The following is a 12,431-nucleotide window of genomic DNA, read 5'->3' on the forward strand; positions in this document are numbered from 1 at the left end:
CTTGTGTAACTCACCCCAGAGGTGGCTGCATCTCAGTGTTGGGTGAGGCACCCTTGGCTGCATCACCTCCTAACCGCATCTCTCTCCCCCTTCGGGTGACCCTGCAGCACTCAGCAAACATCCACAAGATCATGGGGCACTTTGAGCATTGGGCAGGCAGGGGCCAGGAGCCCAGCCCTCCCTCCAGAGAATGGGACCCAGCACCCCCTATTTTTTACAGGGATTAAAAAGAAGCAAAGGAGGACAAATCAGAGGAGGGGGTGGCCAGGGTCTGAGCAGGGGGTGGAAATTGACTGTTCAGGGGGTCAAGCAGCTGGAGGCACAGTTAGGAGAGGGACTGAAGGGCAAAGTCAGGGAGTGGGGGAGGAGCCGGAGTTAAGCCCAGAGGGAGGTACTGCCAGAGGGTTAAACCCCGGCACAGACAGGGGCAGAGGGGTAACAGTTATCCCGGTGGGCTGAGACTCCAGTGTTTGCAAACATGGGTGGGGGGAGCAGAGGGCTTTTTTATTTCCCCTCTCACAGGCAGCACCTCTCAGCATGAAGTTCCCAGGGCTGGGCTCTTAAAGGAACAGGCATCCCACTGCCTAGACACTGCAGCTCCTCTCTGATGTAACCAACTGAAGGGCTGCAGTAGGAGTCTCAATTCAGTGAAACTGGGCATTCCCTATACACCCCCCAGCCAGGGGGCTGTGCACCCCCTTCCCCGAATTTCCCCAACACCCCCTCCCTCAGTGGTCAGGTAGTTACATGCAGCGCTGCCAAAGTTGTCATTGGTTTCAAATTTGAATGGAAATTGAAACGTTAACACACAGGGTATGTCTACATCTACAATTTTGCAGCGCTGGTTGTTACAGCTGTATTAGTACAGCTGTATAGGGCCAGCGCTGCAGAGTGGCCACACTTACAGCAACCAGCGCTGCAAGTGGTGTTAGATGTGGCCGCACTGCAGCGCTGTTGGGCGGCTTCAAGGGGGGTTCGGGGAACGCGAGATCAAACCGGGGAAGGAGACCAGCTTCCCCGCGGTTTGCTCTTGCGTTCCCCGAACCCCCCTGCAAACCGCAGGGAAGGAGACCTGCTTGCTCGGGGGTTCGGGGAACGCGAGAGCAAACCGGGGAAGGAGACCTGCTTGATTACCAGAGAGGCTTCCTCAGGTATGCTGGGATACCTGCTTATTCCACGGAGGTCAAGAAAAGCGCTGGTAAGTGTCTACACTTGATTACCAGCGATGGATCACCAGCGCTGGATCCTCTACACCCGAGACAAAGCGGGAGTACGGCCAGCGCTGCAAACAAGGAGTTGCAGCGCTGGTGATGCCCTGCAGATGTGTACACCTCCTAAGTTGCAGCGCTGTAACCCCCTCACCAGCGCTGCAACTTTGTGATGTAGACAAGCCCACACTTTAAAAACAGATACAACGTATGAAAACTACTTGTACTTGAGAAAGTAAAATAGGTTTGGAAAGTCTGGACAAAGCCGGGTTTCCTCACCCAGCTGTTGTGTTTGCTGACAATGTTGGTGCATTGGCTTCGGCAGTGTTGGCCAACCTTAGAATTTCAAATGATAATTTGTAAGCGAGGTGTGAATGAGCTCTCCCCTGGCAGCTACTGATGACCAGGGTTGGGAGGAGGCTTTGGGACCAGACTGTATTTACATGAACTCACCTACTCTGCCAATGTATCCAGTGGACAGAGCTGGGCTGTTTCTGCTCTAGGTGCCCGGAGGAGGGAAGGTGTGTGGGGCTCCAGCCTGGGACTCTTCCTCCCTCCTGCCAATCCCTGACTATTAATCCCAGCCCTGGCACTGCTTTCTTCAAGCACCATGTGGGCCAGAGGAAAAGTGTGGTAGGAAGCACAAGGGCCAAGCCTGTGAATATCAGGTGCAGCAGCAAGAATCCCAACTATCAGGGTAGCAAGTTCTAGAGCCCTAACCCATTGTGGCCATCCCAGCCAAAGACCTGGCTCTAGGAGGTGTGAGTCACCTAGCAGGAGGGGAAGTTTCACTCTTACACAGCTTGAGACAGGGAAGTTAAGCTCTGGGGCTTTACCACAAGCATGGGTGGCAAGTTTGTAGAAATTTTGGCGGTGTCCAGAACCCGCCCCCAACTTTACCCCCCAAACTCCAACCCCAGCTGCCTAAGGCTCTGGGAGGGGGCTTGGGGGGGAGGTCTGGGGTGCAGATCCTGGGCTGGGGATTAGGGTGCAGGAGGGGTGCAGGGTGCAGGCTTTGGGATAGAGTTTGGGTGCTGGGTGCAGGCTCCAGGCTGGGGTTGAAGGAAGGGGTGAGAGGTGCAGACTCTGGGAGGGAGTGAAGAGCTGAGGGGCTGAGGATGAAGGATTCATGATGCAGGAGGGGGTTCAGGACTGGGACAGAGAATTAGGGTGCAGAGAGATGGGGCTAAGGATGAGGGAGCTCAGGGCAGCCTGCCTTGCCATTACTGGAAGGTGGGCACTAGGACCCTGTGGCAGCAAACAGCACTTCTGCCCAATATCCCTCTACTCCAGCAGCAGGAGCAGGCAGGGGACAGGCACATGCTGCTTTTTGTCAGGCAGGGACACAGCGCAGGACATGCAGGGGGAGGGGTGGCAGGCGGGGGCCAGGGCCAGGGGAAGAGACCCAGCTCCAAATATTGCTGGAGCAGGGCCCCCAGCCCTGAGTATTCCTGGAGCCCAAGCACCACAAATGTATATAACCTGACGCCTATGACCACAAGCCAACACAAGGTCCCACTGAGATTTGAACTCAGATTACAGGATTCAGAGTCCTGAGTGCTGCCCATTACACCATGGGACCAGCCTGTGCTGCCTTCTCTGCACATCGGTGAACCCTCATGGGGCTGCTCGTGTAAGGGGGCTCTTGGCCCTTTACTAAAACTTAGTGTGTGTGTGGGGGGGGGTTGGTTGGCTAGTTCCCAGCACCAATAGAAGGGGGAAGGATCAATGGGAAATCAGGACCCTGAGACTGACAGTTCCCAGGGACAATGGGGAGAGGCCAAAGCTCCAAGTTAGCTGCACTGACAGGCCAGGCAGTGTAATGAGGGAGTCACCAGGGCAGGGGGCCCCATCCTCCATGTGACCTGGAACTGCCTGGGCGAGAGTGGGACAGAGCTAAGGAGAGAGCAGGAGCCCGAGAAGAGCCGGGGAGCAGAGCTGCGCAGGTGTAGTGCCAGAAACTGCTGCATGTAGGAATTTGCAACCTGTAGCAGTTACTGATACTTGAGGTTGTTCTTATTTGCTGACTTGTCCTAATTGGCTAAAACTTGACAGTGGTTTCTCTAGCAAAGGCCAGTCCCTGGCCCCTTGGTCCAGACACCCTCCTTCATATCAGGCTAGAGTGACCAGATGTCAAGATGAAATATCGGGACGTGGGGGGCAGAGCAAAGAAAAAAAGCCCAAGGGCCCCACCACCACCAAGCAGCAGTGGCACAGCTCCATCTCCAACCAACTCTCTGCTCCAACCCCCGCTACACCCCCAGGTCCCCCATCCCCTCACTCCTGGGCCCAGCTTGGGCTCCGAGCTCTGCAGCCGAGCCATGATCCGGGCCCCTCCTGCAGCTCCCGGGCAAGGGGTGAACCAGGCAGCTCCTGGCAGGATGGTGTCTGCCCCACTTGTGTCTCCGCCCCCTGCCCACCTGGGCCCTGCCTGCTCCATGCTGTCCCCAGCCCCACTGCGCTGCCCCGCAGGCTGCAGGGCTGGAGCAGCTTCTTCGCTGCGCTCCTGGACATAGCCATGGCCCATGTCCAAACCTGGGAGGGAGGAAGAATGCCGTGTGCTTGGGGAAGAGGCAGGGCCAGGGCGAGGATTTGAGGAGGGATCCAATGGGGCAGTGAGAGGATGGGGCTGGGGGCAGGACCAGGGCCAGGATTTGGGGAGGGATTGAATGGAGGAATGAGGGGGCGGAGTTGGGGGGGACAAGTACCCCTCCAGACTATGCCTGTGTGCTGGAGAAGAGGACAAAGTTATTTGTTTGTCCAGGGTCCCGACCAAACATCGGTCTGGATGTGGGACAAACTAGCAAATATCAGGACAGTCCCGATAAAATCAGGATGTCTGGTCACCCTACATCAGGCTTCAAGTTGAGAATCATTTCCCATTCCTGCTCTGTGGGAGGGGAAACTTTTAAACGTGCTCTCTCTGCGACTGCACATGGCTAAGCAAAGAGAACAAACCCCAAATCCCCCCTGTGCTTTGGCAGCCAGGTTTGCGGTGGGAATTCTCTAGTTCAGATGACTTCACACTTGGTCATTGTGATTCTTTACCAGTTTCTCTGGCATTGGGGCATTTTTTTTCACTCACAGTTGTAATGGCTGAGTGGTTAAGGTGTTGGAGTTAAAATCCAATAGAATTTCCCTGTGCAGGTTTGAATCCTGCTCACAGCGAGGCCTGTGTTTTAGCCAGTCTCTCACCTGGGCAACACCTCTGGGCAACCCCCTGAGACACTCTCAATTCTCTCCCCCGCCCCCACAAGTAAATCCTGTTCTGCTCCTTTCATAGAGATCCCTGGGGCACCACCTCACACTGTGTCCCTGACAGGTTAGGCAAACTCTCAGCACCTGAAGTCTCTGCCATTCACCTGGTGCCCCATAGATCAGCCATGGCCCTGGTTCTGCTCCTCTCTCTAGAGTGCGAAGGAAGCCAAGTCAGCGACTCCATGGGAGCTATGGGGCTGCAGAACCAACAGAGAAAAAATAGGTGCTTAGCGCCCATTGACAGCCACCTCCCCCCTACACACACATACTACAGGCCTTGCTGACAAGCTCCTCCTCTTCCCTTTCAGTGCCTCCCACTTGTCAGTGATCAGCTGTTCAATGGGGTGCAGAAGGCACTGGGTAGAGAGGGGAAGGAGCAGGGACAGAAAGAGGTGGGGGTGGGAGAGGAATGGGGCAGGAAGGGAAGAGATGGGACGGGACGGGGTGGGGACTTGGGGGAAGGGGTGGAGTAGGGGCAGGGCCTGAGGAGGAAAGGGGGGGATTTGTCCCAGACCCCTCTAGGGCCGGCCCTGAAGGGAAGCACTGACTATTACAGTGACAATAAAACTGACCAGCATTGCGGGGGAGGCTGAGGGAGATCCACACTCCTCCGGTCTCTTCTCTCCCCCAAGGTGAGCCAGACACTGCTCTCTCCTGACTCTCACTCTAGCAGCAGGACGCCAAGGAACCATTTCCCCACAGGAAGTTCATTGAGTGCCCCTGTGGTGCTGGAGGGGGCTGGCGCTTCTGCTGGCTCTGGGGCTGGCAGGGGGGTTGATGTCTGTACAGACTCTCAGCTGCCAGGCTGGAGGGGGCACTTGGGACCTTACCAGACTGGCTCAGTGAAGATGGGGGTTTGACAGACCAATACAGATGCTCTCCAGAGCACGGAGCAGCATCCACCTATGCAGCCAGGCAGGACCGGCGCTAGGGATTTGAGCGCCTTAGGCGGATGGCAATTTCACCGCCCTGGGCGCTGGTCCCGCGGCTCCGGTGGAGCTGCCGCAGTGGTGCCTGCGGGAGGTCCTCCGGAGACACGCAAGCAGCCGACCATCCGCGGGCACCACTGCGGCAGTTCCACCGAGCCACTTGCCGCCCCCTCCGGCAAAACGGCGCCCAAAATTTATTCTAGCGCCCTAGGCGATTGCCTAGGCTGCCTAAATGGTAGCGCCGGCCCTGCAGCCAGGCAATGAGCATTTCCCACAACCTGGAGCCAAGGGGGGAGGCGGCAGCTGCTGTTCCAGCTCCTGGGGGACAGGCCCTGTCAGCCAACAGACACTTCTTACTCACCACAGCTAACGGTGCCGGGTTCCTCCAGTGGGAGTGTGGAGCAGCCGTTTCTTTTCCTGTCCTTTTCGTCTGCAACTGCTGACAAAAACATCCCAGACAGAGAAGCAACAGGTCAAAACACTGTCATGCAGGTGCCAAAGTAGCTCAGTTGGGAGAGCGTTAGACTGAAGCTCTAAAGGTCCCTGAGTTCCTGAGCTTGGGCTCTGCAGTAGGAAAACATAGAACAGGCTTCTGCCCCTAGTTGGCCCACCTCACCTTTAATAATGAGAACTGTCTTTCCCAACATGGTAGGAAGAAAGTGAGGCAGGGCAGCCCTCAGGAATGGTGCCAGAGGGCTGCTGGGCAGTGACAGGCAGGGATTGGGGATGGAAGTTCCTCTGCACAGCTGATCAAGGGCAGTACCAGGGAAGGGGCATCTGTAAAAGTGACCCCACACACCTCTCCTCCTCTGGGCACCTAGAGCAGAGGCAGCTGGTGCTGACAGCTCCAAGGGACGGCTTAAAAGCCACAGAGCAACTGAGGTCAGGGCTAGAGGAGGGCAGGACCATGCCTATCTGTGGCCTTCAGACAGGCATAAAAACACCCAGCCAGGCTGCTCCCTGCCATGCCAAACACCCACTGAAGGTCACCAGCATGCAGGGCAGCTGCTGATGCTCTGTGGATAACATCACAAGTTGGTAGGAAAGCAGGGCCAGCCCCCATGGTGGGGCCTCTGACTGGTCCCACTCAAGCTGCTCACTTTTGCAGTGGGGCAGGAGATTTTATCCCAAGAGTCTTTTCCCGAACTGGCGAGAAGCAGAGAAACACCCAGGCTCCGAAGACGCTATGTAGCATGTACCCTCCAGCACAGGGACAAGCACACACACTAGTCTGGGCAGACGCCCATTTTCTTTGGCCAATCAGGAAGAGTAAAGGCTAGAGTGGAAGTACCTGGGTCTCATGTCCCAGCCTTTGTGATGCCCACCCCCCAACTCCATCCTGGGCTCTAGCTGAAGCCAGAGCATTGGCCTGAGTAGCCAAGAAGAGGTTCCAGCCCTGAAGGGAGCAGAACATTCACCACAATGGTAAAACTGCAGAAACACAACCACCAAGGGACTCAAGCCCTCAATCTTGTAACTCATATTCAGACACCTTATCCATTAGACCACATAGTAACACAAAAGAAAGCCCCTCCAAGCATTTCTTTGGAAAAGTCGGACATTGTGTTTCTCAGGTCATCTACTGAGGGGGGCCAAGACTCTGTGGGAACAAAAAGTCGAGTTCCCAGCAAGGCGTGAGACTTAATTCTATGGAGCCAGGTGCAGGGCTTTGGCAGGGAGGCTCAGGCATGGGGGATTGGGGTGCAGCGGATGGACCAGCTGTCTAGGTGTGGAGATTTAGTCACACTGAGGCACAGGAGGGAGGAGGAGGAGGAATCCTGCTGACAGGCAGTGGATGTGCCGAAAAAGAGGAGGGGTTTTTGGGACTTTTTTTGCCTCTCTTTTGCCTACCTGCTCGCTCTTGTGGTGAAGGGGGAAAATGGTCTCAACTAGCTCAGTTGGTAGACCATCAGGCTCATAATCTGAAGATCTAGGGTTCAATCCCTATCTAGACACGCAGCTTTTAAGTGACCTTGTGTGCCAGGAGCCAAATGATTCCTGGTGCTGTCCACCAGCCACATGCTGATTCCCAGAATCCATGGCCATTTCCTAGAAAGGCTCCTTTCCTCAGGAATCAGGAGAGAGGCCACATTCACAGGAGCAGGCCTAGAACAAGCAGTCTCTGGCTGGCAGGAAGTGCTGTGGGACCAGGTGCTGAGAAAGCTCAGAGAGAGACCAGCAGAGATGAAGGGAAAAGAGACAGAGAAGCAAAGAGTACAGAGGGCAAGTGTACAGGGGGTTCAGGTCCGGCTATTGTGGGGAACTTCCCTGGTTTATACATGACCCTGGTGCAATTGGCCAGAGAAAGGATCTCAGTCCCCACCCCCTTACCCAGAGGTCTGCCTGACCCCAAGGACGCTCTTTCTACCCTCATGTGTGGCAGAGTCCTCGTAACCGCAACAAGGCTGGGCCCAGGACTCCTGGGGGGCTTGACCCCCAACCTTGTCGTGCTCACTTGAAAAGGGCTACGGTGTCCCCACTCTGGGGTACTCTCTCCCCTCTGGGCACTTCCCTGACCCACTCATCATTGCATTGCATTGCTTCAAGCAAACAGAATTTATTACCCAGCAATTAATGCAAAACATGAGGAAAGATTAAAGGAAAACACCTCACCCTGTTCTGTGGTGCAGGGAGAGCACAATCAGCATCTCTGGAGTGTCAGGGCAGGTCACAGTCTCTCCCTCACATGTCCCAGGCCTCCTTCCCAGGTCCTGGCTGCGCTGCAGGGACACTACGGGCCAGACACTTGATCTGGCAGTGGCCACATGCTCTAGGTGACAGGACCCTTGTTCCCAGTGTCAGTCCCCATGTAGGGGATATGATCCCCCCACCCCCGAAGGTCTGGCCTGCAAGGTCTCTTGATTGGTGGCATCTCCTTGTGCTGGGCCTTCTGCCCAGGGCCCTTCTCGTTCTCCCAAGCTGCTCACTGCACCCACCTCCAGCCTCAGTGCTACTGCAGCTCTGTCTCCATCTCCCTGGGCTGCTCCTCTGGCCTCTCTGGCTCTGCTTGCTGCAGCTCTTCTTCCAGCACAGATCTTCTCCCTGGGCAGCTTCTGTGGCTCATGCTGCTCCGGCTCAGTTCCTAGCATGGATCTGCTCTGGTTCTCCCTGGCTAGCACAGCTCTTCTCCCCGCCTCTTCTCGGGCTCCTGCTTTCTCCTTAGCTGGGTCCCACTCGGGCCCAGGTAGTTCCAGCTCACACAGATGATGGGATCCCCTGCCCTGGTGACTTCCTCATTACACTGCCTGGCCTGTCAGTCGAGCTAACTTTGGAGCTTTGGCCTCTCCCCATTGCTCCTGGGGACTGTCAGTCTTAGGGTCCTGATTTCCTACTGATCCTTTCCCCTTCTATTGGTACTGGGAAATAGCCAACCAAAAACCCACTGAGCTTTAGTAAGGGGCCAAAAATCCCTTACACGAGCCAGCCCCGTGAGGGTCACCGATGTGCAGAGACAGCAGCACAAGCTGGTGCCATGGTGTAATGGGCATTCCTCAGGACTCTGAATCCTGTAATCAGCGTTCATATCTCAGTGGGATCTTGTGGCAAACCCCTAGAGCTCACAGTGCTCAACTTCCCTGTCTCCAGCTGTGCAAGAGCAAATCTTTCCCTTACTACTGGGTGATTTGCCCTCTAGAGCCTGGTTGTGAGGGCCACAATGGGTTGAGGCTCTAGAACATACTACCCTGGTTGCTGATGCCTGCAGTCCTGTGGTTTGACCAGATGCTTGGGATTCTCAAAGCTTCACCTGCTGCCCACAAGTTTGGCCATTTTGCTTGCAGCCACATGTTCCCTCTTGTCCACATGGCACTTGAAGGAAGGAATGCCAGGGCCAGGCTTGATAGTCAGGGCTAGGCAGAATGGAGGAAGAGTCCCAAGCTGGAGCCCAACACAGCTTTCCTGCTCTGGGCACCTACAGCAGTGGCGGCTGGTGCTGACAGCTCCAAGGGAAGGCTTGAAATCTACAGAGCAACTGAGGGAGGGGCAACAGGAGGGGAGGACCATGCTTATGCGTGGCCAGCAGACAGCCACAAAGACACCCGTTCAGCCTGCTCCTTGGCATGCCAAACCCCCACTGAAGACATGCTTAATACATTCAGTGATCAGGAGGAAAACCTGTCAAAATGTGTGTGCGAGGAGAACCTGCTTGGCTTGGAAGGGAGCGAGGAAAAAGAGCAAGTGAAAAAAATAACCAGCGAGAGAGCGAGAGTGAAAAGAACATGGAAGGCAGAGAAAGAAATAAAGGGAGAGAAAAAAATAGAAAAAGAAGGAAAGTAAGGAAGAGCATGAAAGATAGAGGGGGGAAAAGAAAGCAAGAACATACAAGCTAGAGAAGGAAAGGAATGAAAAAGAACAAAGAAACACAAGCGGTAGCTGAAGCTGGAATGGGACAGTCAGAGAAAGGACAGACTGACCCGTTAAGCAAGGTTGCACCCCAGATTCTCCATGTTGGGGGGCAAAGGCCCCCTATTTCCATCCTGGCCCTGCTTGGGAGGACCATGCATAGGTGCCTATTGACATCCCCATGCTCCGCGAAGGGGGGCAAGTCCCCCCATACCCTCAGGGCCGCTGAAAGCGGGTTCAGGCCCCGGTGAAAAAATTTTTCATGCCCCCCCAGCAAGAGTGGACCAGCTAAACAGGGCAATGAAGCCAGAGAAGCCAGGCCCTGGGCCCTCTTCTGGACCACTGGGCCCCAGTAATTTGTACTGGCTTTCCCCTTGCATGGCAATGGTGGTGCACTCACGCACTGCCACGCCTTTTAGTATCATGACTATTTATCTGTACAATAGCAGCACCTACAGCGAGCGGGGCAGACTCAACCCCGTTGTGCCAGGGGCTGCACAGACACAGAGAAAGTCCCTGCCCCAGCTGAGATCAGGGCCTCGTTGGGCCAGGCGCTGCCCAGACACAGCAAGAGAGAGGCCATGCCCCAGAGAGTTTACAGGCTCCATATCCAAAAAGTGGGAGGAGAAACAGAGGTCCAAGGTCACACAGCAGCACTGTAGAACCCAGGAGCCTTGGCTCCTCCTGCTCTAACCACTAGACACCACTCTGCTCCCAGAGATGGGGCTAGAACTCAGGAATCCTGGCTCCCCAAAAGGGGGGGGAGTGGGGTCTTGTGGTTAGAAGAAGGGAGGCTGGGAGCCAGGACTCCTGGGTTCCATTTGCAGTGCTGAGATCAAGCACCAGTGCTCCAAGCATGTGCTTGGGGCAGCACTTTCCAAGGGGTGACACTCCAGCCCCTGCCTTCCCTTTTTTTGGAGGGAGGGGCACGCAAAAAGCGAGGAGCCAGCCCTGAACCAAGATGGTCCCTGTCAGCTGAGGCTTTCAGGCTGAGCTGGAACTGACACTGCAATTCTGGCTTCAGTAACAAGATGGCGCTCATGGCAGCCTGAGGTGCACAGGCTGGACTGCAGTTCAGGCTGCCCTGCCACTGGAGAGCCAGAGCATCATCCCCTGTAGGTCGGCTCCAGGCACCAGCAAAGCAAGCACCTGCTTGGGGCAGCCCATTTGCAAGGGCAGCATGGGAGCTGAGAATCAATAGGGGGCTCTGGGAGCTGTAGTTTCTTCGTTAGCTCCCTGCCTATAGAGCAAGGCCTGGAGCAGGAAAATAACTACATTTCCCAGCATTCCATTGGCCACTACCAACTGAAAAAGATAGAGGGGGACCTCATGCGGCAGCGTGCTCTGAGTGGAGAGTTGCACTGTGAATAGTAGGAAGACCACAGTCCCCCACTACCACAAATTATGCAGTCAAGTTTCCCACATTTAAGGAAATTGCAGAGGTCAGCACACCCACAGTGCAATAGATGAGCCTCACCCTGAGAAACCCACCTTCATGATCATGGTATCTCCCCTACTAGGTAAGTATGAGCTCCTACTGCCCAGCCGCCACTCGCCCTCGCTCTCCCCAGACTTAAAAGGCAAGGGGCGGACTGCCATGCCCCAACTCCCGGCCTTGCCCACACCATCCCCTACTGCTGACAGCTGCCCCGCCGTGTCCTCGAAGCCCCTCCCTTCTCCACGCTGAGCTCCCGGTGCCAAAGTCAGGCCCTGCTGGGCAGCCTGCCTCCGCTCCCACAATGCTCTGCTGACACACAGTTCTGCATACACACTCATTTGGCTCCGCCCCTCTGCTCGGGCCCCTTCCCCTGCCTGCCAGGGCCAGGGCTCTTGCTTCCCCTGTAGTTGTAGCCAGGTCCCGTCCCAGGCATCCAGGCTATCAGAGAGACGACATGGACCACCGGCTGCCGGGGAAAGAGTGCAGCTTGCATTTTGCTTCTCTCTCTCTCTCCCCGCCGGAAGTTGGTCCAATATAAGAAAGACCTCCTGCCTTTTCTCATGTCATTTTCTCCTCAGTGCAGAAGGTCAGGTGTTGTCAGCCACTCTCCAGAAACTGGAAGGCCACTCGATCCCTTTTCTTACCTGCCAAGTGGGGCTGAGTGCACTGGCAGGCATCGCCATTTGAAGAAGTGGAAAATTGGACAAATGACCAGGGTGGAGGATAAAAATATTACTCAGGCAGACAGGAGTGAAATCAGGAAGGGCAACTCATGCTTGGAGTTGCACCTAGCAAGAGATGTTAAGAGTAACAACAAGAAGGGTTTCTTCAGGTATGTTAGCAACAAGAAGAAAGTCAAGGAAAGTGTGGGCCCCTTACTGAATGCGGGAGGCAACCTAGTGACAGAGGATGTGGAAAAAGCTAATGTACTCAATGCTTTCCCTCCCCCCTCCCGCCTCCCTCTGCATGAACAAAATCAGCTCCCAGACTGCTGCACTGGGCAGCACAGCATGGAGAGGAGGCGACCAGCCCCCTGTGGAGAAAGAAGTGGTTCGACACTATTTAGAAAAGCTGGACAAGCACGAATCCGTGGGGCTGCATGCGCTGCATCCGAGGGTGCTAAAGGAGTTAGCAGGTGTAATTGCAGGGCCATTAGCTATTATCTTTGAAAAGTCATGGTGATCGAGGGAGGTCCCGGATGACTGGAAAAAGGCTAATATAGTGCCCATCGTTAAAAAAGGGAAGAAAGAAGGAGGA

General features: G+C 55.4%; 2 non-coding genes across 2 annotated transcripts; both read right to left on the reverse strand.

Annotated features, from left to right (window-relative positions):
- Nucleotides 1-2,718: 2,718 nt before the first annotated feature.
- On the reverse strand, nucleotides 2,719-2,790 carry TRNAQ-CUG (transfer RNA glutamine (anticodon CUG)). The gene has a single exon. It is a non-coding gene; the product is annotated as a tRNA-Gln (tRNA).
- An 8,315-nt stretch (nucleotides 2,791-11,105) lies between these two features.
- LOC127056076 (U1 spliceosomal RNA) lies at nucleotides 11,106-11,264 on the reverse strand. The gene has a single exon (XR_007775719.1). It is a non-coding gene; the product is annotated as a U1 spliceosomal RNA (small nuclear RNA).
- Between the last annotated feature and the right edge of the window lie 1,167 nt (nucleotides 11,265-12,431).

This window comes from Gopherus flavomarginatus, chromosome 7 (assembly GCF_025201925.1).
Source record: "Gopherus flavomarginatus isolate rGopFla2 chromosome 7, rGopFla2.mat.asm, whole genome shotgun sequence".
Lineage (NCBI taxonomy): Eukaryota > Metazoa > Chordata > Testudines > Testudinidae > Gopherus > Gopherus flavomarginatus.